Genomic DNA, 11,038 nt, shown 5'->3' on the forward strand with positions numbered 1-11,038 from the left:
GGTGGGCTACAGTCCATGGGGTCACAAAGAGTCTGACATGACTGAGCGACTTAAAAAAAATAAATAAATAAATAGTTACATAAATCATCAGGTCAAGTTTATTGAGACCAGACTTATTTTGCAAACAAATTAGACTTAATTTGGTTATACTTGGTAGAAAATGAGGGTAATTATAGAGGAAGTAAATATTATGTTTCAATGAATATTAAATCCCAGTTTTGTTAATAGAGATCTGTATTTAATAAAACTCAATTCCTATACAGTTCCTTTTTGTTCCATTATGTTAATGTAAAGTTTAATTGAATTATTAAAAAGACACTCTAAGTTTGTTTCTGAAGCATATCTTCATAATGTATCTTTGGATGAAGATCAGATGTCCCATGACCTGAAACGAGAGATTGTCTCCAACCTAAGGATCCTTATCAGGTACTCTTAACTACTTCATGACCAGAGAAACTTAAGGGAATTGACTCTTGGATTAACTCCCACTTACAAAGGGTCCTTATACTGGACTGGCTGATAGAGACAATGGCTGACCTCAAAATCACTTTATTTTTTTTTTTTTTTAATTGGAGGCTAATTACTTTACAATATTGTGGTGGGTTTTGCCATACATTGACATGAATCAGCCATGGGTGTACATGTTCAAAATCACTTTACAACAATGCTCAAACAGTGGAGCAGCTGCACTCACACTAGGGTGAGAAGAAGATGACATCAGAAATAGACAACTAGTCCAAGATCCTGGACCTGACTCATATGATCTTTATAATGTTTTCTTGAGTTCTTGGACCTTTGCATATGAATCAAATGTTTTCCTATTATGGAACGATCCTATGCTGATTTTAAAAATCAAATCAATCCAATTGTTGGGTTTGCCACCAATTACCTTTATCTAGTACTCTGAGGATGCCTTGGTGGATTTCTCCCCTCCAAAGCTCTGATTGGATAGCCCTTAGGAAATTATTTTAGAAGAAAGAAAGTTCAGTCCCGTTCAGGCTACTTTTGATATTACCAGATAGGAATCCCCTCACCTAGTCAATTAATAATACCTTCTCTGACCCTGGCCATAAAAAAATGAATTTTCATCTAAAGTTACTCAAGCCCAATCAGAGAAACAAGAAAAATTTCAGCCAAGAAATAAAACTTCTCACAATTACAAGATGGATATGCAGTTAATACCAGACTATGGTCATTTAAGTTTAAAGCTCTTCTATGTTGGAAACAATCAAGTCATATTAAGGATGATCAGCCTAGTAACATTAGGAAACCAGGCTGGGTGCCTTATGAATGATGCCTACACGTTACTACCATTAGTGACTGGTATGGAACTGACTGGGTCAGATGACCAGAGATTCACTGGGTTGCATCTGATGGAACTCACGGAATTTGTGGTACTTAGTTTTATGGCCTTAGCTTCCACCAGGATGGATAAGATGTATCCTGGGATTCTCTTGGATTCAAGGTCACATAAGTAACAATCTAGAGATGACCCTAGCCAACCTGCCATTGGTATGAATCCAGTGGGTCAATACATTTGTATTTCACTGGTATGACCATTTAGCAGCTCTTTTTGCACCTTCAATAGGATTGGAGAAGGTAATCACCCGTATTGAAGCCTTAACAAAATTTACTCAATGGGCTTAAATGATAATAACCAACTATTAGCCAATTGAATTCTGAGATTTCTATGATGAACAAGCAGTGCTACAAAACCATATGGCCCTTGACATTCTCACAGCCTTTTATCTCATTACTTCAAACTGAATGCTGTGCCTGATGAATCCTCTAATATAATGCATTTAATGAACCATATCAGATCAGAAGAAAAATCAGATTTCTTCCTTAAATGACCCACTCCCTAGTCTTGATGATCTCTTCAGAAACTGGTTTGGCACGGGAAATTCTTGGCTTAAATATTTACTTATAACTCTATTAATGTTATTAGCTATACTATTTTTATTTTGTCTGTATTACAAGATTATTGTTTCTTGTATTACCAAATGTATGACTGAGCCTCACACAAAAATAATAATGACTCAGCAACTTGAAGCAGTTGATCAAATATATGGTTCTGTATGAGATCAATGATTGTAGTAGTGTAACTACAGATATGGAAATATGCAAGAGGGAATTTTCTTGGACCATAACAGACTAGTAAGACAGGTGGTCCAGAGAAACCTTTAGTTACTGTTAATAAGACCTAGTCCAGTAATAGCACACTGAGTGGCCTATCAGCAAAATCTCTGCCAGATCTAGGAACAAGCCTTCCTAGCACCATGGGACAAAATGGTCATGAAACGCCTCCCAAAGCATGGTCAAATTTATGATCATGAGGGGGCCCTGTCAACTATGAATTAGCACTTGGCATTGGTACTTGCTACCTCTTAAGGATTAAATTGTGTGCTGCTGCACGGCTGATTTTCAACACCACCTGAAAGGAGTTCAGAGTGGAGAGCAGAAATGAGGCAGAAACTCTGCTCTGGGGAAAACTGGCAGAACAGGTCTTTAGATTGATATTTTCAGGAGCCAAATTTATGAGCTCAATTCTTGTATTTCCTCTTATCTAGAAATGCTCTAAAATTTTTCATGGTGAGGTTTGCTCCTTGTGAGGAGCAGTAATCTTCCCAAGACTAGCAGAAATCTTCTGCAAAAATATGTGCTTGATTGTATGTACTCCCCCTTCAGCAAAATCACATGTACACTGAGCTTCCACCCTACATCTTTGGAGCAGTTTCTCAGAGCTGTCTGTAATACTGTCTCCCAGGCTATAGTTCTCATTTTCCCCAAATAAAACTTGACTCACGACTCTCATGTTGTGCATTTTTTTTAAGTCAACAACAGTATCCTTTTAGAGTCCTTTTTGTTTCTATAATGTTGATAATAAAGTTACTCTTCATTTCTGATTTTAGTAATTGTTTTCTCTTTTTTCCCTAGATTTTAGTCAAGCTAAAGGATTGCTGATTTTGTTGACCTTTTCAAAGAATCAGCTTTTGGTTTAATTGAACTTTTCTGTTGTTTTTCTAGTCTCTATTTCATTAATTTTCACTCTAATCCTTATTATTTCTTTTCTTGCTTGCCTTACATTTAGACTGCTGTTCTTTTTTAGTATCTTAATGTGAAAGTTTAGGCTGTAGATTTGAGTTCTTTCTTTTTTCTTAATTAGGCATTTACAGCTATAAATTTCCCTCTAAACATAGCTTTTGCTGCATTGCATGGACTTTTTTAATATGTTGTATCTTCATTTTCATTCGTTTCAAAATACTTTCTTATTTTTCTTTTGAATTTTTCTTTGGCCCATTGGCTATTTAGAAGTATGTTGTTAGTTTCTCAATTTCTTTCCTGAGATTGATTTCTAATTTTCTTCCAATGTGATTGAAGATGACACTTTATATTATTTCTGTTCTTTTAAATGTACTGAAGTCTGTTTCATGGGCTATGATCTATCCTGGAGAATGTTCCATATGTACTTGAAAAGAATATGTTATTTTTGTTGGATGGAGCATTCCATAGATGTCTGTTAGGTCTACTGGATTTACAGTGTTGTTACAGTCTTCCCTTTCTTTGTTAACTTTTTTAAAATTTCCTCCAGCTTTATTGAGGTATAAGTGACACAGAGTATGGTATAAGTGTGTGGCATACAGCACAGTGACTTGACTTATACACATCACATAATGATTACCACAGCAAGTTTAGTTAACATCCATCATCTCACATAGACACAAATAGTTTTTTCCTTGTGATGAGAACTCTTAGGATTTACCCTCTTTACTTTCATAGATATTATACAACAGTGTTAACTATAGTCATCAAGTTGTACATTATAGCCCTAGTGTTCATCCATTTCATAAATGGAAGTTTGTGCCTTTGACCACCTTCCTCAGATTCCCCTTTTCTCCAACTCCATGCCTTTGAAAACCACAAATCTGACATCTTTTTCGATGAGTTTTGTGTTGTTGTTGTTTAGATTCCACATATAGATGAGGTCATTTAGTCTTTGTCTTTCTCTGTTTGATTTATTTCACTTAAAAAGTCATAATTACCCTGAAGCTCCAGCCATGTTGTCTCAAATGGCAATGTTTCCTCATTTTGACTGAATGATATTTCATTGTATATACAGCACAATTTCTTTATCTACTTATCCATTGATGGACACTTAGATTGTTTCTACATCTTGACTATGGTAAATAATGCTGCTATGAACTTGGGGGTGCAAAATTTTCCACATAGGGTTTTGCTTTCTTTGAATTTATTCCAGAAGTAGAATCACCACATCATATGATAGTTCTATTTTCAATTATTTGAGAATACTCCATACTGATTTGTATGGTGGTTTCACCAATTTACATTTCCAGCAAGAGTACACAAAGGTTTCCTTTTCTACATATTTATTGTTTTTTGCCTTTTTGATGCTAACCATTCTAACAGGCATGAGGTAATCTCATTATGGTTTTGACTTACATTTCCCTAGTGATTTGTGACATAGAGCATCTTTTCACGTATCTGTTGTCCTTATTAATCTTATATCTACTTCCTCCATTATTGAAAGTGGATTATTGAAATCTCCAACTATTATGTTTAATTCCTCTCTTCATTTCAGTCAGTTTTGCTTTCTGTATTTTGGTCTTCTGTTATTAGGTGCATATATGCTTATAATTGTGACTTCCCTGGTGGCTCAGACGGTAAAATCATCTGTGTACCATGCAGGAGACCTGGGTTCAATCCCTGGGTCAGGAAGATCCCCTGGAAAATGAAATGGCAACGCACTCCAGTACTCTTGCCTGGAAAATCCCATGGATGGGGGATCCTGGTAGGCTATAGTCCATGGGGTCGTAGAGTCTGACACGACTGAGCAGCTTCACTACACTACACTATGCTTATAATTATCATATATCTTCCCAGAGGATTGACTCTTTTATCACTATAAAATGCCCCTCTTTGTCTCTAATAATTTTTCTGTGTTAAAGTCTATTTTATCTGTTGTCAGTATAGCCACTTCAGCTTTCTTCAGTTCTTTAAAGAAATAAATCTCTTTCCATCCTTCTATTTTCATTCTGCTTGTGTCTTTAAGTCTAAAGAGTGTTTCTTCTGTGCTGTGCTTAGTTGCTCAGATCAGATCAGTCGCTCAGTCATGTCCGACTCTTTGCGACCCCATGAATCGCAGCACACCAGGCCTCCCTGTCCATCACCAACTCCCGGAGTTCACTCAGACTCACATCCAACGAGTCAGTGATGCCATCCAGCCATCTCATCCTCTGTTGTCCCCTTCTCCTCTTGCCCCCAATCCCTCACAGCATCAGAGTCTTTTCCAATGAGTCAACTCTTCACATGAGGTGGCCAAAGTACTGGAGTTTCAGCTTTAGCATCATTCCTTCCAAAGAAATCCCAGGGCTGATCTCCTTCAGAATGGACTGGTTGGATCTCCGTGCAGTCCAAGGGACTCTCAAGAGTCTTCTCCAATACCACAGTTCAAAAGCATCAATTCTTCGGCACTCAGCCTTCTTCACAGTCCAACTCTCACATCCATACATGACCACAGGAAAAACCATAGCCTTAACTAGACAAACCTTTGTTGGCAAAGTAATGTCTCTGCTTTTGAATATGCTATCTAGGTTGGTCATAACTTTCCTTCCAAGGAGTAAGCATCTTTTAATTTCATGGCTGCAGTCACCATCTGTAGTGATTTTGGAGCCCAGAAAAATAAAGTCTGCCACTGTTTCCCCATCTATTTCCCATGAAGTGATGGGACCGGATGCCATGATCTTCTTTTTCTGAATGTTGAGCTTTAAGCCAACTTTTTCACTCTCCACTTTCACTTTCATCAAGAGGCTTTTGAGTTCCTCTTCACTTTCTGCCATAAGAGTGGTGTCATCTGCATATCTGAGGTTATTGATATTTCTCCCAGCAATCTTGATTCCAGCTTGTGTTTCTTCCAGTCCAGCATTTCTCATGATGTACTCTGTATATAAGTTAAATAAGCAGGGTGACAATATACAGCCTTAACGAACTCCTTTTCCTATTTGGAACCAGTCTCATGTCCAGTTATAACTGTTGTTTCCTGACCTGCATACAAATTTCTCAAGAGGCAGATCAGGTGGCTCAGTTGTGTCCAACTCTTTGTGGCCTCGTGGACTGTAACCTGAACTGTAACCATGGACTGTAACCTGCCAGGCTCCTCTGTCCATGGGGATTCTCCAGGCAAGAATACTGATGTGGGTTTCCATGCCCTCCTCCAGGGAATCTTCCCAACCCAGGGGTCAAACCCAGGTCTCCCATATTGTAGGAGGATTCTTTACCATTTGAGCCACCAGGGAAGCCCAAGAATACTGGAGTGGGTAGCCTTTCCCTTCTCCAGGGGATCTTCCCAACCCAGGAATTGAACTGGGGTCTCCTGCATTGCAGGTGGATTTTTTACCAGCTGAGCTACCAAAGAAGCCCAGAGCTACTATGTGCTGTGCTGTGCTTAGTTGCTCAGTCCTGTTCAACTCTTTACAACCCCATGGACTACAGCCTGTCAGGCTCCTCTGTCCATGGCGATTCTCCAGGCAAGAATACTGGAGAGGGTTGCCCTTCCCTTCTCCAGGGTATCTTCCCAACCCAGTGATCGAACCCAGGTCTCCCACACTGCTGGTGGATTCTTTACTGTCTGAGTCATTGGGGAGCCCATGAATACTGGAGTGGGAAGCCTGTCCCTTCTCCAGGGGATCTTCTCGAACCCGAAATCCTGAATTGCAGGTGGATTCTTTACCAGCTGAGCTACAAGGGAAGTTCCTTTGTTCATCTGCCTAATTATTAGATTGCTTAAATCATTCTCATTTAATATTTGGATTGATTAACATATTAATATTTGGATGATTTACATATTTGAACTGACATCTGCCATTTTCCTTGTTGTTTTCTGTATGCATCGTGTGTTGTTGTTGTTTTTGTTGTCGTTCCTCTATTCCTCTTCTACTGCTTTCTTTGTATTAAAGGAGTATTTTCTGATTAGCATTTCAATTTCTTTGATAATTTTTTCAGTATATCTCTAAGGGTTTTTTCCCTTTGGTTTTTTAGTGATGGCTCTAGGATTTACCATGCACATCCTAACATCAGAATCAACTTCAAATTTACACCGGTCTAATTCCAGTAATGTGTAAAAATGATACACTACAGTTCTAGTCTCTCTTCCTCTTTTGTGTGCTATTATTGTCATATATATTACATATGTTAACGTTATAGACCCAACAATACATTACCATAATTATTACTTTACTATCTGTAGTTATTTCCTTAGCAGCTTGCTACCACCCACTTTTTTTGTAGTTATTGGCAATATATATTTTTCAATGTGTTACACACTCTACAAAACATTATAAATGTATGATTTTATACAATTGCTTTTTAAGTCAGCTAAGAAAGGAAAAGAGAAAATATGTCCTTATACTGTCTTTTATAGTTATATAACTGCTATTGCATACCTTTCCTTTTCCCTCTGACTGCCCTCCCTCGGCCTCTCAGCAGGCAGCTTCAGACCTCCTTGTGACATTTAGGACACAGAATATCCAGGTGTCTCCCCCAGCAACTGTGGAAGCTACCCTGGAGGGTCAGCCACACCAGAGCAGGAGAAACAGAGAAGCAAGCCATGCTGAACTCTCTGCTTCTGGGGCCTGTCTCCAGGGAGTCAGAGAAAAACCATCACCATAGTTGAGCTTCTACTGTGTACCAGGACCAGACAGAATGTGTTACTTACAACATCATTAGCCTCACAACAGCCTGGCCAGAAAAGTGTCATCATTCCCATTTTGCAGATGAGAAAAGTTAAATGACTGGCTTACAGTCAACAACTGAGACAAGATTTTAAACGCTTTTATCAGATTGCAGTGCTAGAGTCAAATAAGCTTCCAAGGATGCAGGGGGAAATGCATATTTGATCCACATTCAAGTACAATTCTTAAATCTTTATTCAAAGGATGTCTCCAGGAGGTACCTTGGTAAATCCACCTGGTTTTACATTGTTTCTCTGACAGAATATAATGATGGGAGGGAAGGTTGTGTGTTGCTGTTTTTAAATTATTTCCCTTTACCTTCCCTTTACCTTTTAAATTATTTCCTTTACCTTTCAATAATGAAACTCTTTTCTAATGGGGAAAAAATTGAAACACATCCATATTCTATCAAGCTGGACAGCATTACCTCAGAATACAAATTGTTCTGTTACTTTTCAGTAATTTTTAAAGATCTCTTTCTTATTATAAAATTAATACAAGCATCAAAATGGAAGTAATATATATTACTTTAGAGGAAGTTTGAAAATGCAGAAAAGTATAAAAAGGAAAAACATAAATTCCACAAAATTCCTTTATTAAAAAAAAAAAAAACAACCACTATTACTGTTCTGGTGCATTTTCTTGCTTTTCTCCAGTTTTCTGTATATCAGATGTACACATGAGCATGATTACAGGGCCCTTCAGGCACTGGGGGAATAAGCCAGTGACAGGAGAGGAAGAGGGAGCAGGGTGAGACATGTTCCTACCCTGGAAGAAATTGATGGCCAAGCTAATGGCCCCAAAGGAATGGACTTAAATGATATTAGGAGAGACACAGTCAGCAAAGTTACAATTCAAAAGCAAGGGGAAAAACAAACTCAGAAGAAAAGATAAAATGTCCTAGTCCATCATCAGCTCCAATGTGGGGGCTCTCAGGCGCACGGGTGCAGGTTCTAAGTCAGTCTGCTCTGAGCTGAGTTTTTTGGCATCAACTATGCCAGGAGGGGTTTAGGGTGGTGACTGGCAGGAAGGACTGCAGAGGAGAGGACTGGTGTGAGCAGCCCTGTGGACACCCTGTCATCTAATTCTGCAGCCTCCAGAGGGGAACACTGAGCTGTTGGGACTCACCCAGGTCACCAGCTGGCCTGCCAGTGCCAGCACTCTGAGAACCAGCACTGTGAGCCCCGGAGTTCGTGCTTTTTCTGATTCTGGGCTCAGACCCTTTGGTGCTTAGCAGCTGACTTCCTGATCCAAGAAATCTCTGAGGCACTGAGCCCAGGACAGCCCATCAACTGGACCCAGACCTGGCCAGGGAAGGACAGAGTCCACTCTCCAGGGACATGGGGAACCCAGTTACACCTCAGGGGACCCTTTTTTGGACCCACACAAGGAAGGCTAAGTATTCTCATAATGGCAGGCATGGACGTGCTAAATTGCTTCAGTGATGTCCAACTCTTTGCAACGCTATGGACTGTAGCTTGCCAGGCTCCTCTGTCCTTGGGATTCTCCAGGCAAGAATACTGGAGTGGATTGCCATGCCCTTCTGCAGGGGATCTTCCCAACCCAGGGACTGAACCCGTGTCTGTTCTGGCTCCTGCATTGGCAGGCAGGTTCTTGACCTCTAGTGCCAACTGGGAAGCCCTAGGCATGGACACAGTGCACAAAATTGTAGCTTGATTTCTCTGCTTGACAAGACAAATATGAGAACAAAGCAGCCCAGGCCTTGGTTTAGGGGTGGGTCTTAAACATCAGACCCACTGTCTCAAAGCTGATATTCATTCTCCCTGCTCTTGGGGACACGACTGGAGACAATGGGGAATGAGTAGGGAAGGTAGGTGTATGTATCTGTGTGTGTGTGTGTGTGTGTGTGTGTGTTCACTGACATTAAAAACTGTACTTCAGGTGGGAAGAAGTGGGGGTGGGGCAAAGCTGAGTCCCACTGGTTGGTGGTGTTATTTTCTAGAAGTTCAGCCCCCGTTTCTTCATCTGCAACCCACATGGGCTTTAATGAACACACAGGTGTGAATGAAAGCAATTTTTATGGAAGTTTTGCTAATTATTCTCCCTGATGGCAGGGGCCATGTTTTTATGCCTTTTTAAGTCTAAGAATTTAGAAGACTGAGTGACATGTGGAAGTCTTTATATAACTTTATTTTTTAAGTGATTATGATTGCTTCTCTGCCTTTTGGCTCAGATTAGTGTAGGATCTGTTCTTATCAGCTTAAAATGGTGATGATGATGATGTCATTTTAATACAGTTATGTCCAAACCTTTTACCAAAGTTTATTATGTAAATATTCATGTTCAAATTTTTATAACAGTGTGTCATGTATTTTAAAGAAATATTATGTGGAGTCCAATATTTGACAGACTCTACAGAAGCAAGAGTAGCCCTCATTCAAGAGAAGGGTACAAAGTCCACTCAAAGTCCACTCTTGTCTGATGGCAGTCCCCACAGCAGCTTCACGGAAGCTTCGGGCACGATTTGAAAAATAGTTTCAGAGACAGTTTGCAAATCACTCTCTTGAGTAGAGGATGTCCTTTCAATTTCAGAACTGGGGCTCTGGGACACAGCACAGTGAGAGGAGGTTTCGGCTTCTCCCAGCACCCCGCTGGATGGCCTTTCTCTAATTCCAGCCTCCCCAAGAGAAGAGGAACCATTGCAGCAAGTGTCGTGGGGACAGCAGCTGACATGCACCAGCCTGAGCTAAGCCCTAAGCTCACAACATTCAGGGCACCCTAAAGGTCCAATATCATCCATACGCCCATTTTGCAGATTGAAAAAATAAATAAATAAAAGCTTAGGAAGGTAAACCAGCTTGCCTCAGATCAATAGCTACTAAGCAAAGGATTCAGAATAGCACCCAAACCAAAGCCCACACTTGTGGCCACCCATACTGGAACACATTGGGGACACCCAGACAGTGGGAAGGAAGAAGCACGCCAAGGCTAGGGTGCTTGGTGCCAACAAACCCCCTGCTCCCACCCCTCCCCTGACAAGGCCCTTGATGAGTGGAGGCAAGTGATTCCAGAACTACTCCCTTCTCCCTTGACAGGAAGCGGGACCGCTAGGCAGGCAGCACAGGGGAGAGGGTGGGGTTGCCTAGGCTTTAATACAGAGGAGTAGTGGGGGTACACTGAGGTTCCCGTCTGTGGTCCAGTCCGGGTCACCAGGCCAGAAGACCCCAATGAGGAGGCTGGGCCAGGTACTTCAGCTCCAAGAGAGGAGCCCCCACTACATCCCTGAGAGCAGGGAATCAACTTGGTGGGTTGGGGGTTGGGGGATGGGG

At 40.6% G+C, this 11,038-nt stretch overlaps 1 pseudogene; it reads left to right on the forward strand.

Moving 5' to 3' along the window:
• The first annotated feature begins 9,917 nt into the window (after positions 1–9,917).
• On the forward strand, positions 9,918–10,023 carry LOC113881835 (annotated as a pseudogene).
• The last annotated feature ends 1,015 nt before the right edge of the window (positions 10,024–11,038 follow it).

This window comes from Bos indicus x Bos taurus, chromosome 2 (genome assembly GCF_003369695.1).
Source record: "Bos indicus x Bos taurus breed Angus x Brahman F1 hybrid chromosome 2, Bos_hybrid_MaternalHap_v2.0, whole genome shotgun sequence".
Lineage (NCBI taxonomy): Eukaryota > Metazoa > Chordata > Mammalia > Artiodactyla > Bovidae > Bos > Bos indicus x Bos taurus.